This window comes from Accipiter gentilis, chromosome 28 (assembly GCF_929443795.1).
Source record: "Accipiter gentilis chromosome 28, bAccGen1.1, whole genome shotgun sequence".
In the NCBI taxonomy this organism is placed as follows: Eukaryota; Metazoa; Chordata; class Aves; order Accipitriformes; family Accipitridae; genus Astur; species Astur gentilis.
Window position 1 is genome coordinate 2,026,006 of NC_064907.1, and position 20,492 is coordinate 2,046,497.

Consider the following 20,492-nt stretch of genomic DNA (forward strand, 5'->3'; position numbering starts at 1 on the left):
GGCAAGGGGAGCAGAAACTGAGATCAATTTCTTTGTCCTGAGTGCAAACCCAAACCATATCCAGAAAAAAATCGCCCTTATAATACTGTTACAATGCATCAGGATTGCATTAAGTTAAGGCACAGTGGCACACTCTTCTCTTGTAAAAGTCCATACTGTTTCTTTTAACAGAGATAGCCTCTATAGAAACACAGGGAAGCAACACACATTAGCTCCCTGAATTACAGAAGAGCGCATGGCCAACAAAGGCAGTACACTCAAGAAATTTAAGAGGGAACTTGCATCCAAGGAGGCCATCAACATCTCAGTGTTGCTGCTTCGGTACTGGACAGGAAGAAATTAATGGATAATGTAGGCCCTGTTCCACAGACTCTCTAGATATAGCTCACATAGGAAGTAATAGAAATATCATAACCAAAATAGTTTGAAACACAGTCCCAGCAAAAGGCATGTATAGTAACTTCTAGAATGAAGATGGTATTACCAAACTGGTATTCCTTCTTCTCCTCTGTATGCGAGTGCTACCTGGATTCACGAAAGGTATGCTCCTTCTGTCTGCAGAAACAGTGGGGCAACATACTTGGGCTCCGAGGAAGAAGCCCAAGGAAATCCTTACTGGAGGAAATCAGTGAATTGTTCACCAACAGCTACAAATATCCATGTTAGACATAGTTCATCAACACCCCTATTGTTATAGTCCTATGCTTCTTAAGTTAAACCACATCCTTGGGGAAAATGGAATTCATTGTTGTTTTGTTTGTTTAAGTTCTCTCAGAACACAGAACACTAAATATGGGTTATCCTACAATAATTCAAATTAAATATATATATTTGCTTAAACAAAAATCCTGCCACAGACACTGCTGTTAAACTCTTGCCATTCCTGAAAAGACCATAATCCACTCACTTTGGAGAATAACAGTGGGAAGGCAGAGACAATTTAGCATGCGAAGAGAAGAAAGGCCAAAACAATGAAAAGAAAAAAAACCTTGCACTTAATCAGTAAACCAAAACTCTCCAAATACAACATATGAGCAGCTTGCAGTAGAACAGTTAACTTTTAATAGTCACCAAGTTCCCAGGGTGGTTAGTGGCTGCTGATTAAAAAAGTTCACACCTCCCAAAGTGAGTGTTTCAGACTGTCTGAAAAAAGGCAGGCAGTTTTACCCCAGGTGCCAAGGCAGGCTGAATGAGCATTACGTTTTAAAGTGAAATCTAATTTTAAAAACAAAAATATTGTGAATACCTGAAAAATCCAGAGACTCTTAATCTGCCTTGCATTTTGGCTGTTACGTTCCAAGTGACTTACTATCCAACAAGACAAACTGAGTGCTGCTTTAGAACTTGTTAATTCTAATAAATAATGAAACTCCCTTCATACTTCTTGCTAGTCACCTTTCTTATGTAGAAGAAAATACAGAAAATTTTCTTACGTGTTTTTTCAGCCACCAAAATATTCTTCTTGGGCTTTCCATTGAAAGGCTGTCATTTACTAGGCACCTGGAAATAGCCACTTGCTCCTTGGTCAAACTTAGCATTCATGCTCTCAGCAAGAGTGCAACAATGAGTTTACCAATATAATGAGCATCTTGGTACACATGCTGCATTTGCAAAGCAACAACCCCTTACCCCAGGAAGTACAATGAACTGTTTCTGTTCTTTCTCCTAGAATATTCCAATATTAAATGCAAGAAGCAAGAATGAAACAAAATTAACATGTTGAAACACTGTAGCAGTTGACAGCTAATGACACTTTCCTGATAGCTTAAAAAACAACAGAGATTAATTTTTTGAGTCACTTAGTCCACATCTTCTCTCTCTCTCTCTCCCTCTCTCTCAGCAGTAATTAAATCAGTGTAATTATCGGAGGCTATAACTACTGCAAATCAGATCAGAATCAGGACTCCTGCTTTACTAAATAGATGACAAGATTACAAAACCAGTACATCTGCAATGGAAGGATAGATCTGTGTAACACCAAATATACACAGCTCCTCTTCTGCCCAGTATATCCACTCAAACCCAAAAGAATATTCTTTTTTCCTGTCATGGGATCTCAGAGTAGATCAATTATGACTTCTTACACACCAGCTTAATATGCCTGATTTCATAGGAGTTTCTCCCCATTTGTATGCTATAAAAGGTAGTATCACTCCCAAATCAGACTAATGTTACAAGATGTGGCAATTTTTTCTATGGGCATTAGGACTTGCATGAGCTTTCTGCTCAGCAGAAGGACTTTCAACCAGTATTGCTAGTGGATGCTCTTAAACTCTTTGCCTTCAATTCATCCATTTCAGTTGGAGAATTACCCTAAGATGACCTGCACTGGAGTACTGGGGAGCAGAGGCGGGGGGAGAGGAAAATTAACAGGTAAATAATGGAAATGAGAGGAAGAGAGAGTGATCTTGAGTAGCTGATATCTGAACATCAGCAAGCCACTTGAGTTTTAACAGTAGCCAAAGTCATGCATTCAAGATTAAAATTTAAGACTAAATCACATAGGCCACATTTTCAGGAGGGAAGATATTGTTCAGAAACAGCAATAAGAGTTTTGCAGGTCAGAATAGATAATCAGCTGAACCTCATCCTCTTGCGCTGTAGTCACAGGGGGCTACTGCAATTCCCTACTGCATAAGAGGGCACTGACAAGGGAAAGGGAAGGCCACCACCAATTTGGCCACCACCACATCCAGTCCCAGTAGCCACAATTCTGGTAGGATGCCACTGAACAACAGAGGGTTTCAGAAGAGCCACAAGACTGATATTATCACTTATGTTTACTAGACTGAAGCTACACAAAGCAAGGTAAAAAAGAAAATGTACCTTTTTGTAATGGCAAGAACAATTTACCGAGGCTTGTTGTGGATTCTCTATTATTTGGATTTTTATTTAAAAAAAACAAACAAACACAAAAACTCCCCCCCCCTTTTCCCCCCCCCCCCTCCCAAAAACTGCCCATTGTCTAATTCAAACAATTCAGGCAGAGCCAGGGGTCATACTGACACAGAACTGGGTAACAATTCAGGAAAGGCCTACAACTTGTCAGAGACACGTTCCCAATGGTCTGTTCTGGTTTTTCTCATTCAAGATATGAACAGTATTTTTCCCTAAATATATGACATTCTTCTTCAGAATTAAATATTTTGGAAAGCATTTTTATCAAAAGAAAGCCATACTAAACTTTTGAGAAAGCCATACTAAACTTTTAGAGCCTTTTTGTCCACAAATTATGTTTTCTTGGCCATCAAGATGATTATGAAGGTTGAAAGGGCAAATCTCCTGGAAGTTATCAAAATAGAGCTCTCATCCAAACCGCTGTGTTTGGAAAGTTCTTGTCTTTCAGCACAAAATAGAAAAAAATGTAGATATCTATGTTTGACACTACTTCAAATCCTGCATGGAGAACTGAATAAATTCTTTCCTGTCCAATTGCCATGAACAGTTTGAGATCTGCAAGCTTTAAAAGCTGTTTCTCCTCTGACACTGTGCAAGTAGAAGGGCACATATTTCACAGCAAGTTAGCCTATTCAAAGTGAAGAAAGATAAATAAACTTTTTGAAGTACAACTTTCAAACAAGGGTATCTCAAATCCATGACCAAGCAGAATCCACTGTCCAACTTCAGATACTCAGTTTTGAAGAAAAGCACAATGGAAGAATGACAGGCGGTTTCATTCACTTTTACTCAAGAGAAATTGAGATAGTTCTTGAATTTGACAATACTCTATCATTTCTTTTTAAGCCACACCTCCTATATATTGTTACTACTGTAAAACTTGACTTTGGGACCACATTTGTACTTTCAGGATATTAACCCAAGAACTACAAACATTGAAATTCAGAAAGCCCAGTAACTACTGACAGCTGCCTCACCAGATGAACTGGAAGAACAGACTGAAAACAGAACACCTGAAAAATTATCTGGTACCATTTCAGACAAGGATCTTCAGTGTACATACACAGACAGCTGCTTCTACTTCTGCAGATACCACACTTTTATTGGAGAGAATACACACAATTTCTTAGATTATACCTTTTTAACATGTCCACCTGCTCTTCAGATGTCCTGGAATCTTCCATTTTAAAGCTCATTTTCAGAGTTGTTTATAAATATCAGACTTTCCATTCAAGCCAATATTTTCTGTCCTTCATCTGCAGCAATCTGTATATGTTTGTTTACTGGGAAGATTAGAAAGAGGTGGGAGAATTTTAACCAAAGTTGTTGAACTGTTTCTCCAATGAGATAAAACAAAAGTATGTATTTATACTCCCCTGCTCTACTGTAATGCCCTTTACTTCTAGGCATACACCACCCATCAAAATCCACAGCCTTGCTAAAAAGTTCTGGCACTTCTGTACTTTTAAAGCTAGACCTGACATTCAAATTTGTATCTGGGAATGTGTCTTTTCCTGTCACTGTGAATTACCAGGACAGTCGATTTTAAGGTGTTTTAATTGTACACTTTTTGCAAGATTCGGTAGTTTAGTAGTGCTCTATCCCCACAAACGACTCAGCAGGAAGGAATAACCACCAACCCATATTCAGATGAAGGACAGAACCTCTGCATAAGAACTACGGATGTGGAAGCGGGAGATGGCAGACAGTGGAAGTGGGGAAAGGATTGACCCTTATGCATAGATGCAAGGGAGAAAGACATGTAAGCAGGCTTGATGCAGGAAAACTAGCTGGAATTTAGCAACAGGAGTTAATTTCATGTTTAGATTGCTCACTTGGGCATTGAAGCCTGCTTCTTCCCTTACAGATTCTTCAGTTTTATGCAGATTATCTCTTTGTATTTTCAGAGATTACTTGAACACACAGATTTACATTTCAATAGATGTACTGTTCTCACCACAGTGTCACAAAGCTTCCAAATTCTCTGTTGTTGCTTCATTAGATGCTACTCCTGTCTCTTCCTCCTATAGGGTTGTCAAAGCATATCCCAGCAATCTGACTGTTACACCATGCCACAAAATACCTTATTTACAATGCATATTCCTTTGCCAAAATAGACACACTGTTGTAGTCTCAAGGTAAAATAACTACCACAACTAAAAGCGAAATTAATTCTCAGACAAAAATCTGAAAGCTGTCTGCAGAATAAACTACTTGATTGTTCATTGCTTTCATTTGGAGAGGTAGGTTTTATTTTTGTCCTCACAAATTTCTTTAGGAACTCCTACAGATTCCTAACCTACTTGGGCTCTTCCTATTATAACTTTTCTTCTTTGGGACTAGAAATATGTATTTTTAAGAAAGCTGTACAGCCCACCCTACCATAAAATGGATGACTTTGTTGTCTTTGCTGTTGACCTTAGTGGATCTTATCTAAAAGGCTCTGGATACTGAGATGGGTATTCATCATGCCTGAGGGTGCATATAGACAAAACCAGAAGAAATATAGCCTACCTCCCCACTAAAATCATACCGTGCAAGTGGGGAAAGGACATACAGGAACAGAGCAGCTGGCATACAAATTACTGGTCTGCTCAGTCCATTATCTTGTTTGTAACAAGAGATTCTCTATTCAGTCTGACTTCTCTGTACCACTAATTACTTTGCATATCACTAATAAGAAACAAGTTAGAGCAGATATGATAACATTAACAATCCAACCTTTTCATTTAAGATTTTCTTCAAACTGACTAGATTCTAAAATTTACTTCTAGGCAAGATGACCATACTGAGCAATGTATTACTATAAATTTGTATTATTGTAGCATCAGAAGACCTAATCACAAGCCAGGTATCTAGTGTATTAAGAATTATGCAGACATAAAATGACAACAACAGAATCTCACAAAAGACAGTTCTTCAGTTGTTGCATCTTTTGGGGCAGGGAATTCTGTTAGCTTTGCAACAGAATTTTAACTGTTGTGAGCATCCTTGCTCAGCTTTCCACTCCAAGGGTTTGGACTGAAGTAAAATACAATTCTGTATGCCATATATACAGCCTAAGCATGGACACGCTGCTCCACTCTTTAGCTCCATATTCCCATCTGGTTTTCAAACAACCAAGCAGAAAAGACCTCCAGGTACACTGCATCTTACCCTCTTATGAACTGTGGTTATTCTTCCAAGGTCATCTGCTAGACAGCCATGAGCAAGAAAAGAACCAGCTTAAACTTGATGAAGAGCGGTACTCTTTTGTATCTGGAGCAGGAACATGTGAGCTGCATCTGACATGCAGGACAATCAATGGCACAATTATTTCCTTGTCCCTCTTTCACTCACCATGTAGCTCTCCTACTGTTCAAGTCTTCCTTAAATTGGGCTAACCCCTACCATTATTTGTAGGAGCCACACATCCTTAAAAGAAGAGAAACACCAAAGACTACACAGCCACACACCGTCCTCCAAATGAATACAGACAAGTCATGCAAAAGCTAAAGAAAAGTGCCTTTGCAAGGATCACAGTGCTGGGGAGAAATGGTATGGCTGGCCTTTACATCAAACTACAAAGGCAGAACCTGCCTTTTCTTTTTCCTTCACCCTAGCTGTGGCAGGTGCAGCTTTTAGTGTCAGAGATACTTTTGGTTTTAGTCTTTGTGGTTACAGAAGCATGTACTCTCAAAGAAGCACTGAGTAACATTAATACTTCAAATGACAAGGAGCTGGTAAAATTAAAATTGATTAAGCTATCATTTGAAAACTGAATATTGAGAAGATTGGCCTAACCTTTCTCTGGAGATAAATTTTAACCGAACTGAAACTATGCTTTAGTTCCTGAAAGACAGTTTATCAAATAATCCAATAATAATGACCAAAAAGTAATATGATGACCATTCCCCAATAGAATTCATCATTAAAAGCAGTGGCAAGAGTGCCTGAACAATATGCTTTTCCTTAATGGTGGTCTGTCACATTGAAGACAGGATATATATGGTGTGCATCTCAAGCACAGAAAAAGAGGGAGAAAAAGCAAACTAAAACATTCACCTTAAGCTCCTCCACATCTTGGACTAATCTTTGCCTGAGCTTCAGATCTAATTTACCCAGTCTCAAGAATAAACAGAATTAAAGTCAAACAAAATCAAAGTATACACTGAATCATATTAATTGAGGCAAAAAGGTAAAGTTAGAGGTTTCTAGAAAATACTTAGACCTTCATGAAAAAGATATATGTAAAAACACACGATTTAGGCTTTACTTAACTAGAACTGGAGATACACATAGAAGGAAGAAAGAAAGAATGGAACTTGTTTCTGATCACAGTATCTTGATGTACAATTTAAAAGGTTAGATTTAGTAAGTATTAGAATGAAGAGGAACATTCAAAAATTGTTCTGGTATCACAAGGATTTTTTTTTAAGGTTCTAAATTACTTAAGTATTGATTTTTGTAAAATTTAAAAGGTTTCTTAATGAGAAGAATCCATTAGTGCTGTCATACATTTCTTGACGATATAAATGAAATAAGGGAAAAAATAAACAAAGAGGCAAGAATGTAAATGTGGGGAAAAAATCCCCAGCACCACTGGCATTCCATTCCTGTACATCGCGTGGTACTAGTGTACCACTCAAACACTAGAAAAAAACAACCAAACAAAAAACTGTCTACTACACATGAGCTGATCCAGTTGTATGGCTTGAGAAAACCACCTTCTTAAAAGTCAAACAGGAGCTTTACTAGAATAGGAGAAACAGAGAAAGCGTTTATCAAAGCAACAAGATCCATCAGCCTCTTCTTTGCTAAAGACTTAAGACTTGAGTCTTCTCTACCATCTTACCACCTCTTCTTTGCTTCCTGCTGAAGATTTGAAACAATATTACTCATACTCTTACAGGTATCAGAGTTTCTTCTGGTGAAGATCATGACAGAGAGCTCTGCCAGCTAGAAAGCTAGTTTCACAACCTCTTTGGGGAAATGCTTCATAGATGCTGACTGTGGTGGAAGCAAAGCACCTTTGATCTTCCTTGCGGAATATCACTAAGAATTCTGAACCCCATAATTAGGAATATCATATGTGGAACACTAAGGGTGCAAAGTCAAAGAATGCAAAGTTAGGAAATCCCAAGATTATACTGTTTGTGCAACCATTATTTGGTTCCTTCACCCTCTGCTTTACAATGTTGCCCAGCACCACCCAAAATGCCCATGACAGAGCATGACCTTCAGCTTTAGCCCAGAATTTCAATCAGATCCTCTCTTTTTGTTACTTCTCACCTCATTCATCCCACATAGTGTTTGAGGCAAGAGGGTGGTGAGAAGTAACATGACCATAATGCACTTATATATGTATCACCATTTTCTACAGGCATTTTCGAACTTATGGATACTTGTTTTTGCCAGCATAACAGGCTTTAGGTTTCTGGGTTTGCTTGACTTTACTGTTACACTGTACAGGCTTTTTAAAAAGTTAACTGAAAACAAGGATTTCGAGACTAACAGTTTGCTTTTATTTACTATTTTTATGGTAGTATCCAATATTCTAATATGAAGAAAACATTTGGAATGAAGACTCAACACCTGTTTCCTTTGTTTAAGGCACAACACAAATATGCAGGTACACATAAAATTTCTACAGCAAAACAGTGAGAACTGGACTTGAAACATCTGGTATTTCAAAGGAATGGAATAAAAAAAAATACACCAAGCCCTACATTTTAGATCTTCCCAGCAAAGACATGAAGTATTTATTTTTAGAAAGTTCTCTACAGGTGACTTAAAAAAAAAATTAATTGCATCTAAATGCATCTAAACAAGTTTGCAGACCTGACTAGGTGAGTCATACCTAGTTTCAGTGACCACAGCTCATCAGCAGCACTTGTATCTCTACAGGTCAGCTGCTGTTTACACGTAACCACAGAAAAGTTCACCTAGCTCATTCAGAATCAGCCCCAGCACAATAACTCATTATATCAGTCCATTTAATTTCTTATCTCACTTGTTCCCTGTTGACCTTAATGATAGAAATCGAAGGAGTGTATCAGACTTGGTAAGCTTTCTTCTATTATTTAGTGCAAGTAAACAACATTAATGCAACATTTACATAGTTAAGTTGTATGCTGTTGTCCCACAGGTAGTGGGGGTTGAAACCCTTAATGTGGCTCCCTGGCATTCATGAGATACTAGTCATCAAGTTTTAAGAGTATTGCACAACCTGCATAATTTAAAAAATAAGTGTAACACTATTTCAACAGTATGTTTTGCTAAACATACATTTGAGTAAAATGGTCTCACATTAAGATAGCATGGTCTTGAAGATACACTTTAAGTATTCAACCATCGCTTTCACATTTTCAGAGCTTTTGGTATGAAAATGTGCTACTGGAATGTAGGCTCAGCCTGTAAATGGCCTGCAAATGGCTTATCCTCCCTCTTAAAAAAAAACACAAAACAACGCAACACAAAAAAAGGAGTAAAACACATTCAACAGTTCACCAGCCTCTCAAAAGGAAAATCTCAGTTACTTACAAAAATTATTAACTAACTGTGCTCTTGTGGACTTAAGTGCTTTTGTGGACTTAACTAGTGGCAGAACCATAAAACAAACATTTGTTTCTACACCTGACCGTTTATTCCATACATGTCAATGAAACCCAAGTAAAGGTATAAATATACCTTGTCATCCTGGCCAACTCTATCCATTTGTAATCATCCCATTTTATCTTGGCAGTGTTTTCTGAAGCTTCACTGTGTCTTGATTTAACCCTTAAACTATGAGGAGTTGTCTTGTCAGCCAGTTCCAGCTGCTCCACTACACTTACCTCCCCAGAAGTCACCATGCTGGATCAGTGTCTTTGCTTAATAACATTATGAATGTGAATACAGAACATCGTAAAATACTGTAAGCAATGCTTATCTTCAAGAATGTAATCCAGAAATCCTTCTTATTTAACAGAGCACTAGTAATAGATCTCTTCTTCAGCGTGAACTTTACCTGAGCTTGTACTCAGTAGCTGCACCTTATTCTGCCATCCTGCTCCACACAAAACCCTCCCCTGTGTAGGTGGTGCTTCACATCCACTCTCACTGCTCTACTCAGACACATCCATCAGCACCAGCTAGCTGCTTTCACTGGCTAGTAACTGGTTTGCTTTGCTGTGAGAGGAAATCATTTAAAAACAGTCCTCCATCCAGCACCTGAATACAATTCTCCCCACATCCCCATTTAAGTTCAGACTTGAGTTTCTTTGGGAAATTCACCTTGTCACACAACAAACAAACGAACCAACCTACCACAGGAACCAACCTTCAGCCACCTGCCACCCCTGTAAGCGCTGTACCTGTGGGGATACCATGTCTCTGCAGCATGGCTGTGCCTATTAGGGACAGACCACCCAATTAGTTCAGTTTTACCACTGGAGGAGGCAGCCAGTTCTCCCCAAGATGGTTCAGATCTTGAGAAAATACATTTACTGTGCCTGATCATGAGGGGGAGGGGGGAAGTAAAGAAGTGATGCTTTTTGGTTTGTTTGGATTTTGGGGGGGTGGGGTGGTGTCTTTTATTTGTTGGGGATTTGGTTTGAGGATTGTTTGTTGGTTTGGGGGGGGGTGGGGGTGGTCCAAAAAGTAACATTTGCATGCAGGAGGGTAAAAGCCTGTAGAGTTTTACATCATTATGAAAGGCCAAAACAGGCACCGGGTGACATGATCCACAGTAACTCTGTCAACAAGGGCAAGGAATGGGAGGACAAACTAATCAGAGAGCATCACCGAGCCCCTGGGACATAGCCTTGCTGGCAAGAAGCAAAGGAGAACTTGATGGCAAATTCTGCAGGGCAGAGGGAAATTTGTTTTTAAATGCCAGTTCCCTCTCCTATCCAAAAACTATTTCTCAAGACTTGGGCAGAGGACCAGAATTTCTTCTATAAGAAGTCATCTAGCTTAGAAGACTATACACCAAAGCAGCATACCTAGTTATGAAAAGCTGAGAGCAAAACATGTTTTGCCATGAACCACGGCTTTCTTCAGTTACAGTAAAGCTGATATAAGTGGTTTGGAACAGTTTTAGACACCTCTTTGAAGTCAGCACAGCAGTCAAATAGGGATGGTGCAGAGCCGCCTCAGGGAAAGAGTGGCTCTGGGCTGCCTCTTAGGTGATACACATCTCTTTCCTTTCCAAAATTCACCCAGGCCACCTCCTGGTGATTCTGGCTGGCTTTACTGATCACAGAAGAGAGGCAGAACCACAGAGGTAGTTTCTGCAGCAGATTTTCACTTACTGTGGATGCACAAGGTGCTCCGGAGAGAACAGTAACTGTGATTATCTTTAATATAAGGAGGAGATAGGCCCCATTGTTTCCTTCCCAGATATGGTTGGCTTATGCTGAGGCCAGGAAAAATTGTTCCCTTCAGTACTATCCTACTGACCGAAGAACCTGCTCAGTTCCTTGTCTCTGCATGCTGTAATAAAAAACAAATGTTCAAAGTAAGGAGTGCCTTGAACATAGGAGTTTTCTCTTACTTTTCTGAATGCTTCTGCTGAAAGACTGTTTTTAATGTGCCAAAGAGCTAAAGTAAATCTTAACACTAATGCTAAAAAAGGCTGGACTCTTTCAGTACAAGACACTTTAAAAATAAATCCTTGTGACAGTAATCACCTGCTGATACATGCTTTTATGTTTAGCCAGCTGCTGAGATGCCACATCTGTCACTTTTTGCTTCCAGAAATGTGCTTTCCTTTTCTGTAGGGAAGGAGAAAACACTGCTCCGGGAATTGCACTGAGTATGATGATGCCTTTTTTGGTATCTCTGTCATTCCTCTAAACATCTGAACCATGGCACACGGATTATAAGATTTCTGGTACTGTGCGTCTTAAGAATTGTTCAGTTTTTGATTTTCATACCTTAAAGTGTCTGATTTTTTCCCCTATGCTTTGCTAAACAACGTTACATACTTATAGCCTATATGTAACTGAAAATAATGGTCTATGCATGAGTAATTTCACTCCTGGGAGCTCTCCTTGCCTCCCTCCCCTAAATATTTTTCAAAGGAAAGTAAGAGATCAGGATCATATTTGTTACATTAAACATTTCATAATCAGCCCTCTTCCTATTTTTACTACAAAACAACGATCTACAGTGACGCAAGTCCTAAATTAATTACTTCCTCTATTTTGGTCTCTTTTTAATTTCAACTGAAAATAAACCAAGTCCCTCTTATTAATCTACCGCCCGCATTTCTTCATCAGCAACCCAAAACAAATTCTTATTTGATTTCCCGACGTGACCTCTTTGTTCGACAACCGGCATCACACCGGGCCACTGACATCCCCCAGCCCTGCATCTGCCCTAGGTGCAGCCCCAGCCCCAGCCCCGCAGCCGGCCGCGGCGCGTTCAAGCGCACGGTTATTTTTAAACCCGCACAGAAAGGCACAGCAAAAGGGGACATCCCGCACAAAAAATGCCCGCGCTGCTTCGGGCCGATGTAGGCATGCCTGCTGTCTCCAAGACAAGGGCTTAAAATCAGGTATGTCAAAATACGCTGGGAAGAAAATTTAAACCGATTATAGGGGCGAATTTCAGCTCGGAATTTCAGCGATGTAGAAACACCCCGAGACGGTTTTAGCAATGCGATTGCTCCGGCATAAATCCCCCAAGCAGCCAAACACGAGGATTAATGGATGCTCTCCCTGGCCACCCTGAAATGCCTCTCCTCCCTCCCAGCCTCCCTCCCTGCCCCCCGAGCGGGCGCGGTGCGGCCCCGCCGCCGCTCCGCAGGGAAAGAGAAGCCGTGCCGGGCCCCTCGCCGGCCCCCGGATCCGACCGCGCAGCTCGGCGGTGGCGGCCCGCCGCGCCGCGCCGCGCACACGCTGCCCCCGCTTCCCGACTTACAGCGCTGCCGGCTGCTCCCCCGCCGCTCCTCCCTCCCTAGCTACCTCCCTCCCGCCGGTGCGGAGCCGGGAGGACAGCGGGGCCGCCCTTCCGCGGCTCGGGGCGAGCGCGGCACCTGTGAGCGCCTGTCAGTGCGCGGGCGGGCGGCGGCGGCGCCCCGTGTCCCGGGGGCGCGGCACGGGGCCGCGGGCGGCGAGCGGGAGCCGCGGAAAGGCGGCGCTGCCGGCGGGGCTGCGGGCGGGGAGGGAGGGCTGCAGGGAAATCCTGGCACCGTGGAGCGCCGCCTGGGAGGCGGGCAGGGGAGGCGAGAAACAGCCACGCTAACAATAACGGGGGATTTCCCCTCTTTTTTGGGGGGGGAGCTCATTGTGGGGTGGGGGAGTTGCGGGGAGAGCCGGGGGGCCACCCCCTACCCCGGCTGTGTCCCGCTGAAGCTCTCGGGTGGGCAGGCCCCCCCCCCCTCCCCCCTCCCGAGCACGGCCAACTGGGAGAGGTGCTTAAAAGCTGATTTTTCGCCCGAACCCTCTTCCCCCTCACCTCCTCGACGGCCCGATCCGTCAAGGGTGAGGCTCTCAGCTCGCTCTCCGTAGCAGCGCCCGCCCGACTCATTCATTCTGCCTTTCCTCCATTATTTAAGGGGTTTTAAGGAGCTCTTAGGCTTTCCTGACTCCACGGTCTGCGATTTGCAGGTAAACGGCAAATACTGCGAGAGCTGGCGAGGCGCAGGGGCGTCTCCTCCCGCCCAGCGGAGGGGCCGGAGCGAGATGCGGAGCGTGCAGCATCGCCTCCGCGGGACCCGCTGGGGCCAAGAGCCCCGTAATGGCAGATTTAAGGGCACCTGCCCGTCTGTTTTATACAAGTGAAACTGCCGTGCCCAGAACGGGAAAGGGCTCAAAATAGCTGTTGGCTTATTACTGACTAGGAAGCCCATAAACACTGACCTGATGTTAAATTTTTTACAAGTTCCTTGGTTAATCCAGGTAGAGACCCTGGTATTGTTTCACTTCTCCCAGTAACATCCTCACAGAGGTTTCTGTTGGCAGGTACCTGAACTCAACTCTCCGCTCCTGACAGTTTTACTAAAGGGACATTTTTCAAAATGTTACTTTTGGCACTGCCATACAAGCGCTGCATGTGCATTTATTGAAATATTAAGTGTGGTACATACCTTACCCAGGCTAAGATATTTTTATAAATATTTGCATAATTTTCATTATGTATGGCATTTTTAAGTAAGTGTAAACAGTGGATGCATTGCATATAAATGTATACTTGGTTTAAAATATGCTTACATACCCACATCTGGGTGAGAGAGTTTTCCCCTTTGTTCTCTTTGCATTGTTAGCATTGGAGCACTACTTTACCACAGGGCAATTGTATTTTCTTTTCTGTAAATACATGCCTAAATTCAGAGAACATTTTCATTTCAAGGTGTTGAGACTGTAGTGTTCAGCATGCCCACAGACTGCTGTGCCCTTGCACATAAAGGATGCTGTCTCTGGGCAGGAAACATCAGGTCATACACAGCAGTTTATACCCTGATATGCTATCTGAAATAAAACTTACACAGAAGATTCTGCCCTTTACATTCAATTTCTCATTGCTGAAGAATTTTCAATTCTGTGAAAATCCTTTTGGCTATTTGATTTACATAAGATGATTCAAAAAAAACCAAACAACCAAGCCCTCCACATGTCAGTTTAATAGCTGAGGGTGAAGTTGCTTGCTCCACTGAAGCAAGGGCTTCATGCAAACAGTCCCTCCCCATGCCCGGCATGCAGCCCCCCACCTGGCAGCAGGCACCAACAAAACAGGTAGTTGGAGGGAACAGCCCTGCTGCTGCTCAAGGGAGCAGGATGGCTCTGTGCCCCAACCTCTGACGGTACTGAAAGCATGGCCAGAGAATGCAGAGTTCCAGTAATTCTTAATTGCTGTTGCAGAAGCCAAAGTAAATTTGAGAGCAGCCCAGAGGCTGCTCCCAGTTTATGCAAAAGGACAGTCAGAGAAAACAGCTATTATGAAGTTTGTGTAAGCAAAAGAAAATAAGAATTCTGTAATAAATCCTGGCTTCCTTGGATACATTTCCAGCTTCGCAATTATTCAATTATTTATCCTGCGTGAATGCACTCCACGCTACCTTTAATCTACCAACTCTACTCTTGAGACTACTTTCTCATTTAGGAACCTAAATTAAGTGGTTTAAAACTTTTTAAAAGGGACACTTGAGAGATGACATTGCTCATACTTCTTTTTAGTTCAGAAAGGACATGTGTGTGGGCATGCGTGTGTGTGGCTTCATAGGCTGAAGCTGAAGAAAATCCACACGACTGTTTCTGAGGACAAAACAGACAGACACATGGATTCATTTGCTAGAATAACAGGCTGGCAACATTTTACAGTGGCACACTCAAAAGCTTGTCCCAGTCATGTCAAACATGCCTGCCTCTTCTGAATACTTTCCCTGGTTCTTTTTCAGAGCTGGGTTTCAAACCTCTGTGTGCCACTGTACTGGGCCACAGTTGGTTTAAATCAAGTTTCTCTCTTATGATCTTTCACATTATGACCTCCTGCGCCTCTGACCTGCAGCACCTGTTCCAGCTTTTCCTCTTCAGTTTTCCCTTTTCGTTATCCCTTCTGAGTTTTGTGCTTTTTTTCATGGTGGTGAGGAGATGACCTGCTTCTCTTTAGCCCTAAAAGCCTATATGGCCCAAAGCTGCAGCCATGCCATTTCTGCTGTTCTTGTATCATTGCTGTTACCTTTCCCAATCCCATGTTAGTCATCCCAAGGTTATCAAAGGCAGGCTGCATTCCCCGGTACAAGGAGCACGTTCTTTACACTGCACTGCACCCAAGTGTACTGTCATAGGCCATTATGATACTGGTTTGTTCTCTTATGAAGAAGCAAAGGACATATTAATAGGAAAGTGTTCTGTGTACACATAAATACAGTTAGTGTTTTGAGGCAGTAACGGTTTAAAGAAAAGTTTTAGTTTCTCTGCACAAAAAATGCCAATCCCTTCCCCAGCTTAACGTGTTATGGGAAACCCTGGAAGACAGAAGTGTAGCAGCCAGAGACAGAACCAAAGTTCTTAGGAGAACCTCAATTCTGAATTTCTTCAACTTCTTAGCAGTTAAAGTGTCAGCATTATTAACAACATGCAGATTTTGAATTGATCAACAGGAAGGAATGATGGGATCCTCTGCTGTTTTGGTGTCTTTCCACCACATATTTATGCTGTCTCCTGTCATTTCTAACCTCTCTCGTTAGGAACTAAACCTGGAGTTTAAAGCATGGTCTTAAGATTCCTAAATGACAGGCATGCTTGAATACTTAAATACTTGAATACTTACGTGATAGCTAGAGAATGTAAGTATCCGTTTAAGTGCTTTGCTGAATCAGGACAACTTCTATTCGTCATAATATTGGTTTTATTTATATATGCCCAACTCAAGTCCGTGGTGCTTTTGTATTTCTTTCAGCTGGAGCTAGATCATGAGTTTAGTGAGGACTGTTAAGCAGTCTGTTATGCTTTGAAATTGTTTAAAAGCTGTGCTTTGACAAAGGTTTTCTGATCCTTAAAGTACACATGATTAACATAAGCTCTGGAAACTAAGAAGTTAAAGTATTTAATGTAAACACTCTTTATACTACCACCATAAACAAGAAAATTTTACCAAAACCTTTTTCAAAAACTGTCTAATACTGTTTTCCAGTGCTCCTGAAGATTGCATTCTGAAATACTATTGCTAAACAGTGTTTAGCAATACTATATAGGAATAGTCTAAATATTTGTCTCTTTTTTAATAATTCCCATAGATTACCAATGCATACATATCCAAACACACAACATTTCTGATAAGTTACTTTATAGAGCAACAGAACTGTAGGGTCAGAAGGAACTTTGGGGTCATCTTCTCCGCGTTGTACCCTGATGCAGGATCAAGCACTTAACTTCTAAAATCTTCCAAAAACTCTAGCCTCTCCATGCTCTTTTCCAGGGAAGATGCAGCCCATTTAAGGTTCCCTGAAATGGGCTGCTACATAGTGCATACAAAACTCGTCTCCTCAGCCACCTTTCACAGTCCCTCCCAGATCCCTGTGGCACTGTGGGCAAGTTGGGCAACCACACACCTAGGCTATTCCTACACATGTTCATTGATCCTCTGTTCCTAAAATCATCCACTGATGGAAATTCTACAACCTCCTGAGGCAGCTCCATAGTCTCATTTTTTTCACTATTTGGTTTTTTTTTTTCTATTTTCCCAACAGATATACAACTTATATCTCTTTTTTGCTGCAAATTAGTCTGCTTGCTTCTCTCACTGAGCCCAGAGACCTGTGAGACCATCTTCTTTATACCAATCCTATTTGGAGGCTGTTATTTTCCCCAAACTTACAGTTTTTTTCTCACTGTTTGCTCTCACCAAGTTGAAACAATGATCAGGGCTACATAATACAGCTTCTTTTCATGGAAATTATTATGCAGCATTGGAAAGCAAGAACATGATCTGACTGAGGGGAAAATCTCCTGCAACTTGTTTGCCACAGAGTATTTCTGTAACTGTCACTTTGGGAATTTCTATAAATAAAATAACTATCACTCTTCTGAGAAGTGAGCATGTACTACCATTTTTTAAACAATGAAAAAAATACAGATCTGTTTTTCATCTAAATTCTTTATATATTTGAATTCACTCAGAGAAGAAAGTCCAAAGAAATGTGGTTAGGTTTGATGAAAAGAAGACTCCCAGTGGGATATTTAACAGAATACCTAGAAAACAGTGTTGAAAGACTTACAATATTTGGAACCCATTTTTTTTGACTCTTGTTCCGTGACCTCTGAGCTCCAGAGGACCATACTTACCATTATCCTCTGTGGTGATAACACTTTGGATCCAGGGGAAAAAAGAAGGACTAATTGACCTGCAGTTTGAGCAAGGCTTTTGCCTGACCTTGTACATATTAATGATGGATGTTTGACTTTCAGATGTTTTTGGTACTCAAACACTGCACAAGATTTGGCTTTCCTAGTCTGCCTTTTCTTACTGCATTATGAAATGCCAAGTGGAAGCACATGTGTGTGCGGGCACCAACCTTCTACCCCCTGCCCCAGCCTCAGTCTTCCCAGGCTGCCCAGTACTGGCTGGGGGAGCACATGGGGTGAAGTGGTGATCCAGCTAGTGAAAGGAGGTGGTAGTTCACATATCGGCCCAAAGGGCTTTTCCCTTCTTTTGTCATCTGCTCTCTCTGGGTCCCCTAAGCTCAGAGCACTTTTCTCTGCAGGATTCCCCAGGGAGAAGAGGACAAAAATCCCACAGCGTTTGGCAGGAGGGGATGCAAACAAGTGTCTAGTGCCAGATGAATGCCACTGTCTATGATCACCAGGAGCTTCAAATATGTCACTAATTACTTCTTAATCAAAGGACGTTAATGACTGTTTTAAGCTTAGATGGGGAAAAGTAAACCAAAAGTCACTTGAAAGGGTATTGCAGTAACTCATACAAATGTAATAAATGGATATGGCATAGAATAAATATTACTTTTAGCAATAATTGCTCACTTTACAAAGAAAAAGAAGAGTGAAAGAACAATGAGAGCTCTGCAAAATATTGTCTTGCTTAATATGAGAATTTGTGCATCACTATCAGGATTTAGGGACTCCTGAAACTGCGGAGTACTCTTCCCTTCCATTAACTACTGTGGGAGTTGAGAGCACCTGGCACCTTGAGGAATCGGGCTCTTTGGCATTTTTAATTTAGTCTGACAGTAACGCTGAATAAAAATATTCTTGGGGATAGCCCACAATTATATAGCATGAGCTCATTTCTTCATTATAAAATGTGAGCTGAAACCATTCATAACTGCCAGCCAATATTACAACAGGCAATTCCAGTTTTTCATTGCATGGGAAAAGCACTAGCAAGCTTTAATGAGTTTCAAAAATAGCTGCCACATCAGAAAATTGTAATATGCTTGTTTTTCTAATGTGAATACCTGTTCAGCAGACATCACTTAAACAATGGCATCCAAATAGACCAGGGCATGTAAAATATCTACGTTTATTTGTCAGCTGCACACCCATTGTTTTCAGTCAGAGCCTGCAGAGCAGCTTCAGCTGTACATTCCTGGGAAGTGAATAATATCAGTTGAGATTATGCTACAGTACCACATCTATTACAAGCACATTATAAAGATTGAATATAACCTAATTAGGAAATGCTGAAGTTGGCTGGGTGTGGATGTGGGCTGGTAAAGAGTCATTTTACATGACCTTCACTTACTGAAAATGAGAGTTCACAGAGGATAAAGCAAAGGTAACTGTGAATTTCAGTCACGAATCCAGATATCACATACGCATCTCACATTCCTCATACCCTTGCTGCTAAGCTAAGCAATTTCTCCTCAAGTTTCATCTCCATTAAACTCTTTTGTAAACACTTTGCAAATCTAGCAGGACAAACCAAATTTGGTCACATTCTTATTTTTGATGCAGATGAGAATTAGAGCTCTATTCTAGCTTTCAGTGCTGGAAGGGGGAGGTTGCAGAGGGAGGCAGACAGAGTTTCTCCCAGGAAGCAGTTCTTCTGCATGCCTCCGGAGAAGGTTGTGTTCCCCCAACATCACCTACTACAGAACCCCTTCCACCCACCACTTGAGAAAAGAGAGCTTAGCAAGCCAGCTGTGTCCTTTGGGTCCTTGCACACTCCTTGGGCTAGGTATTAATAAAGCAGGAAAAGACAGCAAATACCTGTAGACCACAGTGTCCTACCTGGATGATGAGACAATTCCAGCTGTAATGTAGCTCCAGTTTTTCTTCATTTTTTGATTTGGATGGGATGTATTTAAAGGATTAGAAGATCTTCTGGGTTTTGGGATATTTTTACAGATTCCTTAAGGGCTCATCTTCACTGGACAAGTGAGGGGGCAAGCGCTTCCAAGAGCTTCATGGGACCTTCCTCTTCTTGTAGATTTGTCTCTTCTGATATCCCTTATGGTCTGCAAGACAGGGTTGTTTCGTTGCTCTCTGTTTGCAGCCTTACCACAGCATCACTGATCAGCATTATAGGATTTCACAGCTATAAAAACCTGTATCAGCTGCCCCTGTGTCTGCACATTGCTGTTAGCCAGGCATGCTGCTGGCTAACAAGAAGTCACTGACAAAATGCCTTCAAACATTTCTCATGTCTTGCATTTACCTCCTGGTTCCAAAATGAAAGTTGCATTAATGCCAACAGCTGGAACAGATCAGTGCTCCAAGTTGGATTCATGCCTTACCACTGATTGGAATAGAGGTTGCAGAGAGAAAACTTCAGCATGCCAAGCTGAAAGTAGTTTACTATGTTTATGGGACAAAGTCTCATCTGTACAGGTACTCACAGGACAGACCAGTTTTCCCACAGCACACCATAGAATGGTGCAATTGAGCATGCAGTTAAAACCAGTAAATACAACCTCAGACATCACGGTATGTCCCATAACTGAATACAGTACCAGAATAGATACACTTGAACGTAGCTCTGCTGAGCTAAAAATCAACAATTCTAGTTTTCTTTGCCATGAATATATTTTTGAGACCCTATTCCCACCAGAAACAAAGGAATTATTCATATTTTCTTGTGTTGGCCTTCACACATTGTTTAAGTACTATGAAACTGATTCTCAGCTGATTTTACTGTAAGTCAGGAATAACTATTAAGATCAATGGCAT

At 41.4% G+C, this 20,492-nt stretch overlaps 1 protein-coding gene across 5 annotated transcripts in view; it reads right to left on the reverse strand.

The window, feature by feature from the left end:
* The window catches only part of CDC42EP3 (CDC42 effector protein 3), a 34,834-nt gene extending 15,225 nt beyond the window's left edge, over positions 1-19,609 (reverse strand). The window contains exons 1-2 of one of the 5 annotated variants that reach the window (XM_049831440.1): positions 13,321-13,428; positions 11,172-11,352 (exon numbers count right to left, since the gene is read on the reverse strand). The gene's annotated coding sequence lies outside the window, so the exon portion shown is untranslated. Of the gene's footprint in view, positions 1-11,171; positions 11,353-11,549; positions 11,611-12,783; positions 12,979-13,320; positions 13,429-19,553 lie in introns of those variants that run through there. The other 4 variants (XM_049831439.1, XM_049831441.1, XM_049831443.1 and 1 more) reach the window with 4 other exon arrangements.
* Positions 19,610-20,492: the final 883 nt, after the last annotated feature.